At 38.6% G+C, this 21,671-nt stretch overlaps 1 long non-coding RNA gene across 1 annotated transcript in view; it reads left to right on the top strand.

Moving 5' to 3' along the window:
• Window positions 1-19,469, top strand: part of LOC112669815 (uncharacterized) — a 65,027-nt gene extending 45,558 nt beyond the window's left edge. The window contains exons 3-4 of the long non-coding RNA XR_007405938.1: window positions 18,418-18,489; window positions 19,256-19,469. This is a non-coding gene — a long non-coding RNA (uncharacterized LOC112669815). The remainder of the gene's footprint in view (window positions 1-18,417; window positions 18,490-19,255) is intronic.
• The last annotated feature ends 2,202 nt before the right edge of the window (window positions 19,470-21,671 follow it).

The raw sequence follows: 21,671 nt of genomic DNA, 5'->3' as shown, positions 1-21,671 counted from the left end.
TGAAGAGCAGTGCTGGCTTACTCAGAGGACAGAAACATTTGTTCTCAATTATTATAAACCCAACATCTGTTCTGGACACGAAATGAACTTTTAATGGGTTAAGCCACTAAAATGTTGGGGCCTGCAGTTTTTGTTACAGCAGCTAGCGTTACTCTAAATAATACAAGGATACAGGAGCATAGTTTAAAACCCTGAGACGAGACACACTCCACATGGAGACTGTCCACACGTCTGGCAAGGTCTAAAATCCAAAATCAAAAGCATGCATATTGCAGAGCAATAGCCAGGGTATCCCAGGGAGGTGTGGCCTCTTAGGGTAAGGCAAAGAGAGAGAGGGGATAAAATGGTATGACTTTGAGTTGGGGACTTCCCTGTGTCCAGCTTTGCCATGTCATCACGAGGGAGGAAAAGAACGAAAAGCCTTGTAAGTTCTCATTTTTCTCCCCCTATTTCCTCACTACAAAACTCTCATGATGCAGGGGAATGTGGGTGGTTTAGTATTTTGAACTGACTCACAGAAGATCCAAAGGGGGAGCAGGGAAGTGGTGGGGGAAGAGAAAGGGAAGGGAAAGGTCAGACAGTTTGGGTAAATATTGCTCTATTTTAGCAAGATCGAACATTTCATGAACTCTTTCTGAAAAGCCCCAAAATGGAAGGCTGTTTACTTGGGGTTCAAAAAGGAGCTCCAGAGGTTTTGATTTATTGAACATTTTCCACAAAATTTCAATCCTTGCGCACACACACACACACACACATATTTTTCTGCAATTCAAGACCCCTCAAAAGTTTAAGAACGAATCTCTCTAAAGTTACTTTGGTCATGTTATTTGGGGCATTTTGATTTAGTCCTGCTCTTGCCAATTTTTTTCACCTCCTTAAAAGTCTTCCTTAAGACTTATTACCCAGGGGAAATTTTATAAAAGCCAGATGAAGGATGTATTTTTAAAAGTGTGTTTGAACAATGTGTTTGAACAATGCTGGTTCTGTCTGTCTCTTACGTTGCTTTTTTGGATTATAAGCTTGATTAAAACAGAAACCATGTCTTTCTTTCTTGGAAATCTTCTTCTGTCAGAATGCCCCAAACCAGCTCCCAGGCAGGAGAGAGAAATTTTTTTAAAAATGTGATTGGTTCCTGGTGATGAAGTGTCTAATCAAGTTCACTCAGAAGTCAATAGCAATACTAGAAATAAAAATTGAATTTTCTATGCCACTGCCTAGTTAATAAACTTTGACAGACATGTGTAATTATTTTAGATGCAGGAAGACAAAACGATGGATGAGAGGAAACAACTGATAAGATGTTATTGACTTAAATAAGGAAGCCAATTTTATGTGATGGATGTATTGCACATTGGAACAAGAGGCAAATATGATAATTCTTTCATCCCTACGTACGGTGGCCTATTTAAAAGGAGGGTCAAGTATGGTGATTTAAGACATGTCTTTTGTGCTTATTGCATGCCAATGAGACTGTTCTTAACCTAGATTTTACTCCACTGCCCTGGACAGCTTCTCCTAGGCCCAAATTTGCCTGAAGAATCCCAGGACAAGTAAGACTATTGTTATGATTTCACTACCAGATTAAGTAAAGCCTTTTCTCTTATGGAGTGATTAAACAAAACAGTTGCTGGTGATTATCAAATAAAAAATATGAAAATTAACCAACATTATTACTTTGAGATTCTTGCTGAAGATAAGAAGAAGGAAAATGCACACCTGGATGGGAATCTTAGTTAAAAACCTATGAAAACAAATTAGTTACTAATCACTTTCTGTTAATGGAATTTTAGTAAATAGCTATTTTACAATAAGCAGTTCTGCTCCTCACTTGTTTTGGTAGGACCGATTTCATCAAGTTGATGATCTTGGAGAAAGAAAGACTTGGAGGGGTCACAAAGTGCTGGATTTGGAGTTGGGATCGATCTATAGCTAGTGCGCAATTCCAGATGTCAGCAACATGAATTTGTGAGCATGATGCCAGTGGTTCTCTAGGAATCTACTTGTGACACTTGATGTGCAGAGGAGTAGAGGGGAGAGGGAATGGAGATACCAGGTTGATGTTTCTTTTATCTGCCTCACCTCAGTGACTAAGACCGACCACTGAAAGAATCACAGTGAAGAGGAAGATCCTGGTTGCACCATAGGCTTTCCAACGTCCTGGGTGCCAGCAGCTCAGCTCTGTAGTGTAGGCACAAAGCTCAGCATGGTCGGAGAGGAACACATCCCCACACCTCTGACAAACCCCTGGGATCCAGGTGGTGCAGAAAGACTAGAGATGAGACATTGACATTTTGCATATTGCAGTTCGAGGATGCCCCAGAAGACTGCATCCCCAAAGGGGAACAGTGTGCCCAGTGAGGTCACCTACAGCCACATCCTGGCGAGGCACATCCCTCATGTGGTTGGCAGGCAGTGAATGTCCAAAAAAGGCTAGCTCAAAAGAGCAGGATTGGGCTTACTCCTAAGCATATGTGAAGTACCCAGGGAGTGGGAAGAGCCGGTCTGGCAAGTTGACATCTCAAGCAATGACAGTCACAGATCATACCTTACATGGCTCTGGTCTGTACTGCCTGAGGCCAAGAAGTGGAGCTCAGGGATACCTTCATTTGTCTGTCATATCAGCCATTGTCTAAGGGCCTCTTGGCACTTGGTGGGCAGTCAGGCAGCTTGGCTAGGCCAAGGATAGCCCTCTGAAGAAAGTTGCAGTTGGGAGTCCTTAGAAGCAAGGCTCTTGGAAACTGGGGGAGCAGTGGTGAGCCGGAGTGGTACATAAAGAAATAATAAGAGGGACTTGAGAGGATCCAGATTGAGCCTTACCAGTGTTTGTTATGCCATCTTCCCAAGAAATAGCTAGGGCTGACATTGGAGAAATTAATATGGAGCCTGAGGTCTGTAGTCTTGCAGGCAAGGATAGTAAAGCTGTGAGGGCAGCTTAGTGCAAACATGACCTCATATATATGTGCAGATGGTGAAACCTTACAGGTTACAGTTCTAAGAACTCCAGAGCTAGAAGGGACCTCCTGCATCACCCAGTATGAAGTCTCCTTCCCCATTTTGTAGCAAAGATACTGAATGATCAAGAAAGAGAACTGATTTTTGCCAAAGGCCAAATATCTGTCTAGTGGCAAAGCCAGGATTAAAATTCACATTTTCTGATCTCAGCCCAATTTTTGTTTCAATTATACAAGACACATTATTATATATAAGGTACATTATAATACAAAAAATGTTGTAATTTGAAGATTTGCAACTCCTGCCCTGAAAATGCATCTATCTTCATGTAAAATGATGGAGCTTTGGCACCATGAACTTATGAATCTTGTATTCTTATTCATATCATTGTAGCATTTAAAATTATCATTTAAAATTATCCTCAATATGAACCACTGTATTATTCATCTATGTTTACTAGTATTTATTACCTCATTCTATAGCACCAGAAATTTGAGCTTTACACCGTCCTCTTGTCTTAGAAGAATGCCAAATCCCTTTACCTCCCCAGGGCCAGCTGTCTTAGAATAAGTTCTGTTTTTCCTTCTAGAAAATTGGACAGTCCATCTCTGAAGGTCTAACCCATTGCTTTCTTGAGCTCTGATTGAGATCATTACATAGCTCATCACACTGTCTTCAAAAGCAGAAGGTGATATGAGGATGCCTTCTGTAACCTTATGTGAATGGTAGAGAGAAAAAGACAAAAACAAAAACAAAAACAAAAATGATGCCCATAAAATCTTAGGTTGATCTTGGAAGATCCTATAGTGAAGTTATGCCTTTGGGTAATAATGCCAATGGGGGCAGTGAGAGCATAGCTGTCCTGTGCAGGCAGAGCGATGACAGAGCCCAGAGCACTCTGGGCCATGGCCAGGGAGGAAAGCCAGAGGAATAGCAAAAATACTCCTGCTATGTGACCCTGACTGCCTGGTGTGGAGCCACATTCCTCTCAAGGTGAGCCTGGTTTTTCCTTGTTCCAGTTATCACGTGGGCAGAGAGGGTGTTCTCTATGATTTCCAGACTATTCTTAGACCTGATTCAAAGGGAATATACAAGGACACAAAAAGTAGATTTGGATGTAAGATACTTTTTTGAATTTCCAAACTGTCACTGGCTTTAGGACATTATTGTTTAAATAAGCCATGCCTCAGTTTACCCATTTTACAGTGAAGGCTACAAGAACATAGAAAAACACTGTGTTATAGTATGATTATGTATACCATAATTATGTATGTACTATAATATTGCATGCAACATACATGTCTACTGATGGAGATTGGGAACAATTTGAGGATTGGAAATTAGAAGTCCTAGATCTCCTTGGAGATGGTGCCAATCCTCTAAATTTCCCTCTGGCTTCTTCGCCCTTTCTTTTATTTTCTTCTCCTCAAGTCACACCTTTTTTTGTATGGAGTTCTGCATTTATTTTCTTATTTTAGTAATCTTTTCCCCTACTTTTTTTTATAGGTAGAACACATCTAAGGTCTTCTCTGTAGTATATTTTTGAGAATGAATCTTGTTCCTAATAATCATCTTGAATTATCAACAAACATTTAGATCCTCAGTAATTCTCTTAGGACAGGTTGTTTTATAATACAGCTTAGGATATTCCTCATCGAAATGATAAAAATTAGATAAAGTGTAGGGGTTTAAAGTAATCACACTCAGTTATCTAGAAAATCCAATTTTGTAGCACATTTTGATTCTATTCCATGACAGATAGATGAGACAATACTATAACTGAATCACAGGATTCAAAAAAAAAATTACCATTAGAAGAGAATACAGATACATATTCCAGAAGTAAATCAAGAGAAGACTGAGAGAGTACATAGAGCAAGGCAGCTTCTAGTTCAGAGAAGCAGCCAGACTTGAGTGTCTGTATTTTAGAGATGCTGGGTAGGTGGCCATTCTCAGTAGCATTCTGGTGAGAATACCTTGGACAGCGAACGTCAATGGAGGGCACTTCATTATGGACAAGAGAGCCAACTGGAGGGATTTCAGAGAAATCCTGAAAAAGTTGGGATGCTTTATGAAAACCTCCAAAGAATTTTAAAGGTCCCACTTATGTGGTGTTTTAGGCTGGTCTGATAAATAAATTGCACTTTTTGTCATTTACAAATCACCTCTCCTAAACAAACAATTATAAGACAAATCCTTACATATTTTCCCTTTTGATATGGCTCTCAGAACTAATTTGATTCCTGATGTGTTATTTTTGGTAGCTATATGTAGTTAGAGTCTCTCTTCGAGTTAATATTAATTATATCATTCAATATTTATAACAATGTAATATGAAGATTCTGATTAACTGTGCATATTAAAAATAACTCAGTAAATATTTAGCAGATACCATTTGCCTATGTCAAGGGCATCTTCCATTTTCTCTTAATCACAGTTTAGTTTGAGGATCCACTTTTCCTTCATTTGATTTAGAACCTAACTTTAAAAGTTGGTCTCAGTTGGTATAACAGTGTTATTTTGTTTGTTGCAAGCACTCATCAATAATAAAATTAAATTAATGGCTTACATTATCTTTATTTCAAATAACACAGAATAGGACACATGGAAGTGTTTCATACAAATTAAGGGCAATAAAAATCTCATAAAAGTATTTTTTTAAAGATTTTATTTATTTATTCATGAGAGATACACAGAGAGAGAGAGAGGCAGAGACGCAGGCAGAGAGAGAAGCAGGCTTCATGCAGGGAGCCTGATGTGGGACTTGATCCTGGGACTCCAGGATCAATAAAAGTATCTTTTAACAATTATGCATACTCATGTACCTTGATATGAAGACATATTTTTTATTGTGAGTCACAGTCAGAAAGTTTGAAAACCTTTGGTGTGAACTGATCATCATGATGCTATTTCCCTTATGACTTATTTGTGGGTGAGCAACAGAATTTTGAACAATAAGCTTTGAGAGGAAGCTTTCTAAGTGTCATCCAGAAAAGTTTGTTCTTGGATTGCAAGAATCTCAAGATAAGAGAGAATCTCATTTCTTCCTCTGTATGTTTTCACGCATGCATGGAAATGCTAAGCTGGACCTGCTGCAGAATCTTGCAATCATGAGATGAGCTGGCCCGTGGAAGAGCCAACCTGTTAGGCACAACAAGGCTGAAAGCTTGAATGGATCTGGCTTCTTAATGATGTCACTGAGTTACCAACTTACTCTGGTGTTGCCTCTGAATTTCTTGATGTGATAGAATAGTTTGTGACTAAGCTACTTGGCTTCTTGGTTTCAGTTTTTTGAAGCTAAATAAATTCTAAGTGATGTGACTACCATCTTATATTTTGGTGCAAACACTGAGACTATGACTAGTTTATTCAATAAAATGTGAAGTAAGTGATGATTACATGTGAGGTTCCAAATGTTGGGAAGCTGTGAAAAAATAAATAATATATGCCCTCGATGGTTTACATTCCAGTGATGTGACAAGTAATAAATAGTGAAATAATAAATATATTAGATATAATATATTAGATTATAATTAATCTTTTAATAGATATAAATAGAATGGCATGATTGAGTGATTTATTTGATTAACAAGTTCTTCTTTAATCAGGATGCTCACTTTTCTGAGGAGGACAGGCATTGCAGCTGGGACTTGAAAAAAAGTTAACCATGGGAGAATGAGGCATAGATCATTCCAGAAAGAGGGATAATAAAAATTATAGACTGTACTGCTAGGCGAGTATACTCACATACTTTTTCTGTTAGAACATTCAATTTGGTAAGTCTGGAACCATGGTAAACCTTTTATATTGATTCCTTGGTAAGAATTCTAATATCTCCTAGAATGCACATCTCCAGACACTAGAATTTACTAGATTATCCTTTACTAGACTGGCTACCTTTTACTTTACTGGATTACTCCTTAATAGTATTATTCTCCAATTGTCCAGTTCTCCAAGCAGCCAACTCAGAATGTGGACATTGGAAAGTTCAATGCAGGGTAAAGAAATTAATGAATGAAAACTCCTAGGTATCTCATCCATCTGATAATGACTGATAGCTTATAGAAAACTCAAAGTCCCATAAGGAGCCTGGGTGGCTCAGTTGGTTGAGCGTCCAACTCTTGCTTTCTGCTCAGGTCATGATCTCGTGGGTCATGGGATTGAACCCCTAGTTGTTTTCCACACTCAGTGGGGAGTCTACCTGAAGATTCTCTCCCTCTGGCCCTCTCCCTACTTGCATGCTCTTTCTCTCTCTCTAAAATAAGCAAATAAATCTTAAAAAGAAGAAGAAGAAGAAGAAGAAAGAAGAAGAAGAAGAAGGAGAAGGAGAAGGAGAGGAGAAGGAGAAGAGAAGGAGAAGGAGAAGAAGAAGAAAAAGGAGAAGAAAACTCAGTCCCTGAGAAGGTTTATTCAGGTCGCCAGGGTCCACTACTAGGAAAGCGTGTCATCAAGCCACAGGTAAGAACCAAAGAGATGGCTAGGGAAAGATGGCTTCCCCTTAACGATTCCCACTCAAGATCTGCTACTGATTAAAAAACATTGGTAAAACCCATACCAAATGTTAACGATAGCTATTGATGGCTTAGAATATGTTGTTGGTGACTTATATGAATTTCATTTCATCTCCATTCTTTATTTTATATAATTATAATCTATCATATATATTAAACTTTAAAATATATCAGTTCTATGTTAGAATAGAGTTTTGTGTATCAAGTGACTCACTAATCCCTGATATCTACTTCTGAACATATCTTCCTTCTCTCCCATGTCTGAATAATTGATTGCCCTTAGGAGTCCCCATTGTATATGTAATGTGCAATTCGGGATGACAATGAGCAAGTTTATTGTGGCCTTATATTGCCTTGTGTCCCTCACTAAATTATAAAGTCTTTCAATGTATGATGCATGTTTTATTGTATTTTTACTCTGGTGGATACCATCAGGCCAGGATATGCTGAGGTTTCAATAAATCAAAATGAAAAAGGATGAAAATCAAATTCTCTGTAGAATCAAATTCTCTTGTTTTTACTCTGTTGACTGAACCTCACAATATGCTCTGTTCTTTTTCAGCTCAACTATTGCAGCAACTTCCTACCTGTTTTCCCTGACTCTCCCTCCTCCAGCCTCACCGCCTCTCATCACCCCTAAGTGTCATTGTACAAGGTAGCTGAGCTTTAGAATTGGAAGTTGGAATTTTAGCTCTGACATTGATTAACTATGTGATCATTAGCAAATCCCTTGACCTCTCTGAGTCATAAGATTGTTGGAAGAGGAGATTTTAAAAACCTAGATACTTATCAGAGAATGACAAAGAAATACTGGCAATGTGATCAGATTATTCCATTTCTTACTTTAAACACTTTCAAACACTCACCTAGTTTTTTTTCTACCATTTACTGTTTGTGTCAAAATTCATGATGAAACTTCCCAAACCCTCAGTGTCTGAAGTCTTATCTGAGTGAAACTCTTCCACATGGGAAGCTCTCTGTGTTTCTGAAGATCTGCCTGAAACCGAAGATATAAATCTATCTGCTTTTCAGATTTAATTGGCAGCCCCTCCTGGGCAGTAGACCAAAGCTCTATTTTCTAGTCTGGTCTTTGTTGGTAATGAAAGTGATATTTTGGTTTCTCTTTAAAATTTTTCACCTTTTTCAGATGTGAGGTGAGGAAAAGCAGTAGTACGTATTGAGAACTTTTTGAAAACCCCAACAAGAGCTGCCATTTCCTGAGTGTTTACTATTTTCCTGTATTGGTGATAATGTATTGTGTTGTATTTTAAGATTTTATTTACTTATTAGAGAGAGAGAGAGAGAGAATGAGTGGTAGGGAGGGGCAGAGGGAGAGAAAAGAAAGAGAAGCAGACTTCCCACTGAGCAGGGAACCCAACGCAGGGCTCAGTCCCAGGACACAGAGATCATGACCTGAGCCAAAGGCAGATACTTAACAGCCTGAGCCACCCAGGCGCCTGGTGATAACGTGTTTTAGATAAATCATCTTCCCATAAATAATAATTATTTCAAGCACTGTTTTAAAAAAAAAATCCATGTCCCAGTTCAGAACTCTGAATCAAATATCCTGGGAGAGGCCCTACTAGTCTATTATTTAACAAAAATACAGTTCTAGGGGGAGCTGTTTCCAGAGAAAGTTGGGGAACCATTGAATTATCATTCTTAATATGTGCACCAAAATAGATCAGAGAAAATTTCTTATAAGGAAAAAAAGAATGGAAACCGTGTCAGGAACTGTGATTGAATCCTGCTTGAAGCTCACAAGTTAAGCTTCACACTTTCATGGGTGTTAGCAGCAAACACAAGACAACTCGCCCAGAGACAAAGGGTGGTTTATTATTCACAGCAACAGCAGTACTAAAAGGGTCAGAATTTTCTTCTGCTAGTTCCTTGAGCTCCAATTTGCATAGAGCAATACAATGAGAACCATGTGATGCTTGTACAGGTAGTAGGTTATGTTACAGAAAATCCCCGATCTTGCTCCAGGAGACATTACCTCTGCCTTCCCGGGCTGTTGGCTATACGGACACATGTCCTTGAAGATAGTCTGGAACAAAACCAGTCTGCGTCTCTGCTCTTAAGATGTGTGGAAACACAGGACATCCACAGAGAAACGTCTCCCAACAAGCTGGATGATGATATTTCAGGAGGAATAACTAAATAAAGCTTCAAAGAAAAAAGAAAATGGGAAAAAAAAAAAAAAGAAAAGAAAAAAAAATGGGAAGTTTGAAGACAAAGCAGCAAATGCTTAGGGTTTTTGTTTTTTGTTTTTATTTTTTTGCAGGCGACTGGGCCAGATATGGATTATGTTTAAGCTCAATAAGTTGAAAAATTTGTATACAGAACTCCTGATAATGTATTTGGTTCCTACTGCTCTGACCTCCAAATGAGCAAAAGTTACGATAGAAGGAAAGTCAAAGCTAACTATCTTGCAAGTCGACCTTTGTCTCAGGTTTGGGAGACAGGTAGGTCTGCAGCAGTGGCCTGACAATTCAGTGTACCATCTACAAACTGCCTGGAACTAAGTTACGTCGTGCAAAGTTCTGAAATAAAATGATGGATGGCAGTACAGAATCAGAAGTAATTAAGACCAATGACAGAAGGAACGTGTCCTTGCAAAGTTGACCAAATTAAGTTTATTAAACCACTCCACTATAAAAAGCAGAAGTCTGCGTCCTGTGGCATTTCACTTTGTTTCTTAGCTGGGGGACCCTGCTATAGACAAATGAATTAGCCTTTTGTGTATCTGATTCTCTGAAACTAGTTAGGAACCTAAATGCTTCCAGTTTTGTGTCATTGATAGCTGTCTTTTTCGTCTCTGTTTACTTCGCATTGTCTTATCTAGCCACTACGCTGTGCCAAAAGTATTGCAAACACACATTAATACAGACCATCTGGAACATCCTTTTTAAAAAGGGAAAGAAGAATGTGAGGGCTGATAGATTCAGTACAGGGCCTCCATCCAACATCTGTAATGAGATTTGTGGGACCTAGCAGCAGGTTTCTTTAAATTTCATCTGAATGCCATTCACCCCCTGCTTTTTCCACAATGAAAGGGCTGCTCGGGCTCAGAGGGGTTTCCTGGGTAGTTCAGGAAGTGGTGACATTTCCACCAGATCTTTGAAGTTAAGTTACTTCAGAACTCTCAGGGAAAGCTTTGTCACAATCCATGAAATGGGAACAGAGATGTAGTAAGAACAAAGAAGGACACTCAACCATAAAGAAGTAATATTGACTGTATTTTCCTAGTCCTCGCAAAGCTTGAATATAGATGGAGATATCTCATGAAGGCAATTAGTGATGTAAATCTGTCTTTTTTTTTTTTTTTTTTTTTTAGAGGGAGGAGAAAGGGAGAGGGAAAGAGAAAATCTTAAGCAGGCTTCACACTCAGTGAGGAGCCTGACGTCGGGCTCGAGCCCAGGTCCCTGAGATTATTATCCAACTTCAAGAGTCAGATGCTTCACTACCTGAGTCACTCAGGCAACCCTGCTTATTTAATTACCCTGAGAATGTATAATTCTCACAGGTCTGCTATAAATACAATTTTATTCCAGAGTACAGATTAGATTCAAATACAAATTTATATATTCCTGATAATAGTAACATTAAGAGAGGGGCCATGTAGATTAAACAGAGTAGCTGAGAAAATATTATGTCAATGAAGGAATTGGATGGGGTGCTTGGGTGGCTCAGTCCATTAAGCATCTGCCTTCTGCTCAGGTCATGATTTCAGGGTCCTGGGATCCAGCCCCTTGTTGGGCTCCCAACTCAGCTGGGACTCTGCTCCTCTCTGTCCTTCCCCCTGCTTGTGCTTGCTCCCACTCTCTCAATAAATAAATAAATAAGATCTTTTTTTTTTTAATAAATAAAATCTTTAAAAAATATTTTTTAAAAATAAAGGAATTGATATTCTAGAGACGAAAATCTTTGTCAAACCCTAAGGATGGATTACTAGATTATTAGACTAACACATGTTTCATTCCTCAGAGAAACCTATGCTTCAATTAACATTAATATAATTTTCCTTTTATGATAATTTAGCAAATGACTGAATATTATCTTTGGTGAGTAATCTTCAGAAGCAATGTAAAATGTGGTAATTGTCCTGTAAAGAAAAATCTCTATTTTTTGCCACATATTTATTTGGATGTAGTTTCACAAAGTATTTGAACCCATACACTATAATAACAAAATTAGGCTGGAGAAAAATAGCACTTCTCAAGTCTGAACAGATATGCCCAAACAAAGGCTGACTGATAAGGAAGGACATTTTACAGTCTGGAAATAGGGACTATCCTGTGGAATCTGGTCTATAGCCATTTTACCTGCCTTGGATTAGAGTTTAACTTTTGGCAGAAAGAGTCCCTCTTCGTATGCCAGGAGTGGTCCAAAAGCTCTCGAGAATTCCATCACTGATGAGACAAGTGTGAAAGTAATTACTACTCTCATTGCAGAAAAACTTAATGCCAAGGCATAGACAGTCCCTTCTCCATTCTTGGTAGGTATGAGAAGAAATGGGGGGTTGGGGGGAGATCGACAAAGTAAGTCAAGGGTGAAGGAGGGAGCTCACATCAAGGCAAAATAATATTTCTCAAAGAGAAAACGAATGAGAATATTGTACCCAATTGATTTCTTACTCTTACTACTCTATGTGATTCATCTGTTGAAGCAGTTGGCACTACTTAAAGTACCACAAATGAACATCATGAAGCTTTTTTTCATTTTAATTTTATTGTTTGGCTGGCTCATCACTGGGAAACAAAGACTTGACTTCAGTTAGCCATTACACTGGCATTTGAATTTGAGACAGAAGGGACAATTGTCTCCGCACTGCAGTAAAAGAAATGTACTGAGGTTATAAACATCCTCTTGCTAATAATGTATGATTTAGGTAGATGTGTTTATTTAGATAAAATGGTCATTTCTCTTCTGCTGCTCTTCCTTCTCTTCCACTTTTTCATTCCACTTTTTTTTTTTTTCTCGTCTTTGTACAGAAACCTGCTGGGAAGCCATGTATTCAAAATAATAGTGATTAAATCGGAGAGTGCCAGTCTGACTTGGTTCTAGTGAGAAGCTGCACACAAATGGTAGTGAATGCCAACTGCCTCTCCCCTTCTTACTCCTCCTCTCCCTTCTCCTTCTTCTCTTCATCTTCCTCCTCCTCTTTTGCTTCTTCCTTTCTACGTGTTCTTTTGCAACAGCACGGAGGTATAGCATTTGCAGAGATCACCCAAAGAAGAAAGGAAAAATGTGATTCTGGGAATCCAGTTGCTTGAACTTAATTCTGATTCTATTACTTACTAGTCATGTAACCTTGGGCCAGTTATTTAACATATGTGACCTGCAGGGGCTGAGAGTACCCGTCGCCTCATATTATGAAAGACTTAAATGATCGGTATAAGTGAAGATCTTACTGTGACTCCTAGCCATGGAAATCTTAACCATCACCATAGTCATAGTATTTTCTTCTTTTCTATTTTTGTCATTTTACCCTGTGTTTTCATTGTCTCTGTAGCATGAACTTGGACTATTTGATTTGTTTCTGCAATCTAATGGGTAAGTGTATTATAAAGGCATGGGAAATTCTTTACCAATATTGTCATATATTTGAGGGTAAGAGGGAAGATTTATTTTGAAGCTGGCATGATATAGTCCCCTTTCCTCCCTAATTTAAATTCCTCTATTATACAGAAACCCCAAATCTCTTTTGTTGTCTAGTAACTGCTACAATCCAATAGGCAGGAATATGTATCACGAAAAAGACATGCCATAAATATGCTCAGTGTCTTCAAAGATGACAATTTTAAATGTGAAAACTGTGGAAGACATGAAATGAAGGAAATATGAAGCTATTAAGACGGAAGAAAGCAGGAAACATTTGGATTTAATTCTGTCTTGGACTCATTCCACCAAAGTTCAATGTAACTCAAGACCCGAGCAAATGTGATTGTTCTCCTGTGCGCTTGTTCTTTTAACCTTCTTTTTACTTTTCCTCCATAAGACCAGGTTAATGCCACATATTTTTTAAAGGCTCACATCACAGTCAATTAGTAGTATTACTTACTCTTTTCAAAGTTGAAAAAGAGAGAGAGAAAAAAAAAAAAGAAAAAGAAACCCAGTTTTAGACTCTAGATGTATCTGGAAGGGGTTGTTTAAAACTTCCAACCATAAGAGAGCATTAAAAGGTGTTATGCAGACAGGATGCATTTCCATGAACTAACTTAAGAGGTGACCATTTAAGAATGGTTCTTTCGTAAAAGGTCCTTTGATCCAAAATTACAAATATCCCCCACTGGGAAGCCAGTAAAGCCAATAAGAGGTGGCTTTGAGGGATGTGAATCTACTTGGTAATAGTTACAGATAACATATTATTGACTGGTATTTTATTTGATTTTTAAAGATTTATCTATCTATTTATTTGAGAGAGAGTGAAGTGGGGAGAGGCAAAAGGAACAGAAGAAAGAATCTCAAGCAGACTCCATGATAAGCATGGAGCCTGATGCAGGGTTCAATTTTACAACCCTGAGATCACAACCTGAGCAGAAACCAGGAGTGTCACTCCATTGACTGAGCCACCCAGGCGCCCTGACTTGCATTTTATTCTAAACTATTGTTTCGCTTATGAAAAAAGAAGAGAAAATCAATGGACAACAGATGGAGCAATACTACTCATCTTTACCCATCACCTGAATCCCATAGGTTGACATAGGCAAAACAAATACAAGGTTTAAATGTTTACTTTGCTTTTTCTGCTATATATTTCTGCTTTCAGATTGGTGAGGAATGCCTCTAGATAAATTGATGATTTCTGCTTGTGTTCATAAATAATATAGCACAAATATACTTTCCAGTTTTATGGAAGGATTTTCATGTTTTTGAAAATTAAGGACAAAATCTATTAACTAACAAGAAGCAACTAATTTGATTTTTTTTAAATTTTTATTTATTTATGATAGTCACAAAGAGAGAAAGAGAGAGAGGCAGAGACACAGGCAGAGGGAGAAGCAGGCTCCATGCACCGGGAGCCCGATGTGGGATTCGATCCTGGGTCTCCAAGATCGCGCCCTGGGCCAAAGGCAGGCGCCAAACCGCTGCGCCACCCAGGGATCCCAAGAAGCAACTAATTTGACTCTAAATGTGAGATATAATGTATATTTTGTGTATACTAAGCAATCATCTTGTCCTATCTGACCACACATCGATGCCCAGATTTTCTTATGAGCCCCTAAATTCCCACAGCTATTGCAAATTCTCATTTTTATAAGAGTGTGAAATAACCTAAATGATTTTTCTATAGAAGATCCTATGTAGGAATGATATACAAGAAGTCATGTAGTGATTTTTAAAACTTTACTGGTAGAATTAATATTACCCTATTTAATGCTGTTTTCTCTATTTCTTGGTGGAAGAAAATTTGGCCCCCAATTAACTAAATCGTTATGGCTTTTTAGGTTAAATACTTTTAAGACAATGTCAATTACCTAATCTTAATAATTGACAAGGATCTGCTTTATCATAGACCCTCTGTTGAAAGGTGAATACAGATAGAAAGTGACACTGAATATATGAGTGTTTGGCCATTAGGAAAGCATAATATTTTGCAATGTTTTTCTCCACCTATTTGTCAACTACATCTAATTGATTACCCTCCTGTAACATTTTATTCTGTTTGTGAAACCCTGTCCCTAGCAGTCTTCCTCTTCCAAGCGCGTATCATAAATTATGAAATCAATGGCATAGCTTGTCTGGCACACATAAAATTGATAGCTTCCCTTATTTTATATTAGCATAATCTGCCAATTTATTAGGAAAGAGTGAATGACATGCTTGCTATTAGAACCGGTCATGACAGGTCACTCGAAAACTTATTGATGGTGTGTGAGACGTGCTTTTTAATTAAAATGTGGGACTGAGCTGGCTAGTCAAACACCCTTTTCTCCTTACTCATCACATTTATTAAGTCATGTATTTGCTTATTTATATTATATTAAATGAACAATGATGAGTCAGAATAGTGTACAAAAGGCATGTCCCGGCGGGGGGGGGGGACACACAAAATAGCAGGCAAAAGCGCACTGCCTGGAAAAAGTCTGTAAGGAGATATGATTACATTGAACATGATAACTCGGGTGAGATACATTTTTTACCAGGGTTACTGGTCACTTTTAAACTTCCTCCGGCCCACTTAAGCCCAACCTGATTGTTTTAAGCAAGATCATTTCCCCACTTTTACCCTCTTTCTTTCACAAAGTTGTAACTTAGGCAAGAGATTCCAGTCCCCATTGCACAATATGCTCGGGGGTTATTGTGATCGCAAAGGATGTTGTGAAATCCTCGAGGCCCGAAATTAATTGTGATGTGACTTAGGTTTTTCAAGTGAAATGTGTACAATAAAGCAGCCCTAGGAGGAGGCTTGGTGGATGAGGAGGGAGGCTGCGACTAGCGGGCCGATTACAGGGTGTCAGAACTGCAGGACCGGGGTGGCTGGCAGGGATTCTGCTTTCATCCCACAGACATCTGCGGGTGAGGGCACGAGATGAAAAGCCAAGCATCTTCTCTGTAATTTATATTGCCACAACATTCCACCGTGGCCGCACTATTCAGCCCCAGGGAGCTCACACGTACTTTTGTTTGCTCAGAAGAGTTTCCAAAAAGGCTTAAGTATGTGCTCTTCGTCCTGTGGAAGAGGGTCTTGCTGATTTTTGATAAAACATTATGAGTGAGGGTCTGTTTTTCGTTTGTTTGAATTCGCCTCCTTGTTTTTCAGGATGCAGTGTCTGACTCCTAGGCACTCCATCTGCTTTGACATTGGACAGACCCTGGGTTCAATCTGTCTTTTCCAGTAATGTGACTTTGACATTGTTAAAAAATACTGTCCTCGTGTGTAAAATGGGCCAGCGCCTACCTCCTCGCAGGGCTGCAGCGTAAGGGTTTGAAACACTCTGACCAAATGCTCTCTGGATAGAAGAAACTCCATGTAGGTCCATCCCTGATGGTTTCCTGATTAAAATATCTCAATTACAGCTGCCGTTTCCACTGCCCTTCCCTGCTAAGTCTGTTTATCTTCTCGGGTTTTACAGCAAGTTCTAGGTCATTCGCAAGTGGAGTCGCTCTTACATTTATCAGCTCTAACCACACAATGCATCAGCCTTCTGTGTTGCCATAAAAGGCAAAACCTGGAAAGTGTCCTTTCTATCATCTGGTTCAGGCTCCCTCTTCTATGGCTGAAGGAATGGAGATTTAGTCAAATTTCACCGTCTTCCCGTTAATGTTCAGGAATAATTAGTGAAGCAGGCGAGACAAAAATCCCATCCTCTAGACCAGACCCAGTCTTAGGCCTTTCATTCCTCTGTATAATCGTGTTTCTATTTCAAAGACCTACCAGAGGACTTATGAATAAATAAGAGTGGAACTTTGTGGAACTGAAAAAAAAAAAAAATTCTTGGTTAATTGCTGTAACTAAATTTGAAATTTTCTTTGTGCAATTTGGTTACTGTGAAGGGTTGATTTTATACAGTGATAATATGAAATGTATTTTGATACCATAGTCAGTGAGCTTAAATTTATCCCCCATTAAGATATAGGAGCTAGGCAGACAAACAAGACAAAAAAGTGGATCCAGCTGTAAATAAGACAAACAAGAAACAAGGGTTATGGGTTTGCCTCTTGTATGGTCTCTTGTTTGTTTCAGGTTTTAGGGAGTGAGTGTCCCATGTAAAGGATCCAAAATAGTGTTTTTAAACACAGAAGATTGCATTCAAGCTCCGGGTGTGATCAGCTAAACACAAATTATTTGCTTGGAGATATCTTATGAAATGATAGAGTAGATCAGTGTTATTCAGTGAGATGATATGAAAGCTCAAGTGATTGCCATAACCGGCACATTGATCTTTCTCAAAATCCTGTGTCTCTATGTCCAGGATCTTGGTTAGAAATAAGAGCAACTTTCTGTGCTTTTCAGGAATAGTTCGTTATGATTATATTGCATCATATTTATTATTGCTCCATATGCCTTGCAATAATCCAATTACAGGGGCGCCTGGGTGGCTCAGTTGGTTAAGTGGCTGAATTTGGCTGAGGTCATGATCTCAGGGTCCTGGGATCGAGCCCCCCGTTAGGCAACTTGCTCAGCTGTGGGGACGAGGGTGTTTGCTTTTCCTGCTCACTCTGCATCTCCCCACTCCCTGCTCATGCTCTTTCTCTCTGTCAAATGAATAAATAAAATATTTTTTGTTGTTGTTTTTTAATGGAAAATGGAGTCTAACAGTACCCAGTACCTTAGGAAGAATAGATAATGTGCTCACACAAGTTAATTCCATCCTTCTAGAAATTTTGCTGCTTTCATTCTTCAGGCACAGAATTCCTATCCTAGCCTTATCAGAGGATTCCTTGATTAGCTTAGCATCATTGTCGACAGTTGTCCAAAAGGCTCTTTTCCCAATTTTACTCTACTTTCCAAATTTGTAGATCTGAGAACATGGCTTATGGATTATGATTTATACACCATGATTTATGACTACGAATGTAATGATTTTTTACTTGATTTTAATACATTTATGCAATATCAAATTAAAGTTATTCCTCTTAAATTTCTCATTGAGAAGATAGCATATATTTTTTTGTGAATCCTGGACTTTAAAAGTACTAATAGTTTGCTTAAGTATGTTTTACAGACTGAGCTACACTGACTTTGTCTCTAGTTTTGCAATAAATTGACATTAGTAAAAGATATCAGCAAATCATGTGGAATATTGCTAAAATCACTGGGCTTGACATTGGCTTAGAAAGGAATCCAGGAGATGAGATGTCTTTTGAAAGACAAATCCTTCTAGCATATGTCCTGTTGTTATATATATATATTTTTTTCTTATGCCTCTGCAAGTTTCCCCTGCAGATTTCAATCTTCCCTACCTGTTATCACCAAATGTTCTCTCAACATACAACTGTGTTGCAGGGCAAGAACATGGACTTGGCATCACAATGTCTCAGATTTGATCCTAGACTCTGTTTGAACTCTTTCCTTTGGGTAAGTTATTTAACATCTTCAAATGTCTTTGGCTAATCTGTGAATTAGAGAGTAGATTCCTAAATTTTAGGACTGCTCTCATGTCAAATGAAATATTTGTGCTGCACCGAGGGAGATACATTGAATCAGTAGTAGCACTGGCCCTATTATATCACCGAAGAACCTATAGCACTAAGATGAGTGATCTTGAGTAGATTGTTTTACCATTTCTGGCCTCAAAATTTTCATTCATTAATTTATTAGACAGTGATGTATTGAACAACTCAACATGCAACCATAGTTATAGGAAAGGAAAATATTAGCAGTCACTAACATATAAATTTTCCTCTTCCTATTATTCAAAGAAAATATTCTATTTTTATTAATTTTATAAATAGTTATATAATCCTTATTATATACTAAGCACTGTTTTAAGCATTTTACAGGTATTAACTCATCTGAATCTCAAATAGCTTTATGAGTGAGGTGGTGTTCTTATTTTACATATGAGGAATTGATGCAGAGGAGGTTAGTGGTATTCCAGGTCTGCACTGCTAGTCGGTTATGCCAGCAGGATATGAGCCATAATAGATTGGCCCTGAGTCCTCACTGGAAACTATGTAACTGTGCTTTAAAAATCTTTTAAATAAGTAATTGAATATGATGAATATTAATTGTAATAAGTGATATGAAAAAGAGGAGATACACAGGGTGCTGTAAAACGAGAAGAGCAAAATCGGTCAACGGATGACCTTTCTGAGGACCCATTATTTTCTATATTCCATAGAGTCCATGAATTTTTGAGCCTCCTTACCAAATACTTCTCACCATTGACAATTCATTATGCACTGGAACTGGCCATCAGCTGCTCTGACAAATGAACTGTGAGGTCTTCTGCAAAGAAAAAAACAAGAAGTTACTTTTTAAGTATTATAATGCAAATTTTGCCTAAATTTAGAAAAAAAACATGGCCCAGTCCATTGCCATTCTTCTACCTCAAATCGCGTTTAATAAAAACATTTTTTGAAAAAAAACAAAAAAAAAAAAAAATTTTTTTGTTGTTGTTGCTGTTGTTTTTGTTTTTTGTTTTTGTTTGTTTGTTTGTTTTGGAACGGGATGGCACAATACCTTTAAGTACAGTTATCAAAAATGGTGACCAGGCATCCTGCGCCCATTGCTAACCATCAGTGGCAAGTCCTTATGCTAGCCTGGTAGAGCAAGAGCCAATAGAAAAGTAGCCAAAGTTGTCTCTGTCATTATCTTTTGTATTTAAGCACCTTTTTAAAATTGATATGTTGTAAGTGGCTTTCAGCAGGAAGGAAAATTGATCTTTGCTAGAAAGTAAACTCCTTGACAACAAAAACTTGTCCATCTAATCTACTATTCTACACACTGCCTGAAACAGTACCAGGCACGTGGTAAGTTCTTGATAAATATCAGTGGAATGTTGAATTTTGAAGAAAAGTCTTTTTTGGTTACATCAATACCAACCAACCAAAGAAGTCTGAATGAAAGCAGTATGATGTGGTTAAACATTAGCCACTATATTTGGATTCTAGCCCAAGTTTTGCCACCTCCTTGGTTTATGATCTGAGGTAAAGCACTTCATGTGCCTGTTTCTCTCCTTCCCTAGCTATGAAATAGCCACTTTTACCTCTAAAAGTAGAGAGACAGACATCCCTTTGATGTCTTGTTCTCAATTTTAGCCTGCCAGGGGGCTTACAACCTTTTTTTTTTTTTAAGGATTTTATTTATTTGGGGGAGAGAGAGAAAGAGAGAGAGAGAGAAGGAGGGTGGGCAATGGCAGAGGGAGAGGGAGAAGCAGACTCCCTGCTGAGCACGGAGCCCAAGGACATTAAGGATCCATCCCAGGAACCTGAGATCATGATCTGGGCTGAAGTCAGACACTAAACCAACTGAGTCACTCAGGGTCCCCATTATAACTTTATTTTTGACTACAATTAATATTTCTGTCTTGTGGTAATGGGAAGAAAAACATAATAATGTACAAACAAAACCAAATATGCCAAAAGAGTGCACATCTGTGTGCTTTCTGAAAAGAGCACTTGCAAATTTGCCATGGTGAGCAAGGAACTTCGACTGATTTACTCTGCCCCTGATTAGAACACTGACTCACTGTATGACTGTATGACTCAATACACACCAGATATTTGTCTAGGGCCAGCCCTGGTTGACTCATAATCTCTGGTTTAAGATGAAGATCTGAGCTACCTTTGATCTTCTTCTTGCAAGAATTTCAAAGGAGATAATACCAGCAGAGCCAACTTGACAGTTACAGAGGATGCACTCCACTCCCCTTATTCTGATTTACTAGAGAAGAGGTTGCCACAGTAGCAGCAAGGGGTGAAATGTCACTTGCAAATTTGCACCTGGGGCTGCAAAAGCCAACAGAGGTTATGTTCAGTTGTGTAGCTTTAAAGAAATAAACATCTAAAAGCATGAGAGAGACTTTTAACGAATTATTTACATCCTCATAACCTGAAACCCAGAAAAACAGATGTCACAGAGAAACCATTTCTTTTCCCATTTTATAAGCATTTTCTACTTTCAATTTTTAGATTGCTGCAGATTATAATCTTTAGGAATAGAAGGCAAGCAGAGTGTGGTGGGAAGGGTTTTTATCAGGCCATCAATGCCTAAGAAGTGGAGGGGCTAGCAGGTTGGTTGGGCTGAAAAAGAGAAGTCAGCCTTTGGGGCAACCTCAGCAAAGCCTTGACCAAGCATGTAGAGAGCTCTGGAGTACAGGTGACGAGTCTGTCAGACTTGTCCCTCAGTGAGAAAAAATGACTAGCCTTTGGCACCCCCCAGAGGTCAGTCCCTGGATTTGGGCTACCCCAGGAAAGGCATTATGTCAGCCAGGGATCCCTGTCACTGTGGGGGACCCTGAAACAGTTGACAGCTAAAGGCTACTGGTGATCAGCACCACAACAAGAGCAATGATCCTTCTCTTAAGAGAATATAGGAGACGGACTTCATTGTCTACCATTCATATCAAAAAGCGAATGATCCTTAAGAAGAAAGCAAAATATGGCCTACTTTCTATGAGACAAACATAATCACTTGAGAATAAAAATCCTATTAAGTGATTTAGTATGAATATCTACATGGGAAACTGGTATGAAGCTTCCTTTCTGTAACCTACAAATCTCTTGAGGGCAAAGACTAGGTCTCTAAACTCTGTA

This window comes from Canis lupus, chromosome 25 (genome assembly GCF_003254725.2).
Source record: "Canis lupus dingo isolate Sandy chromosome 25, ASM325472v2, whole genome shotgun sequence".
In the NCBI taxonomy this organism is placed as follows: domain Eukaryota; kingdom Metazoa; phylum Chordata; class Mammalia; order Carnivora; family Canidae; genus Canis; species Canis lupus.
Note: the sequence above shows the minus strand (reverse complement) of the source record. Positions and strands in the feature narration are given on the sequence as shown.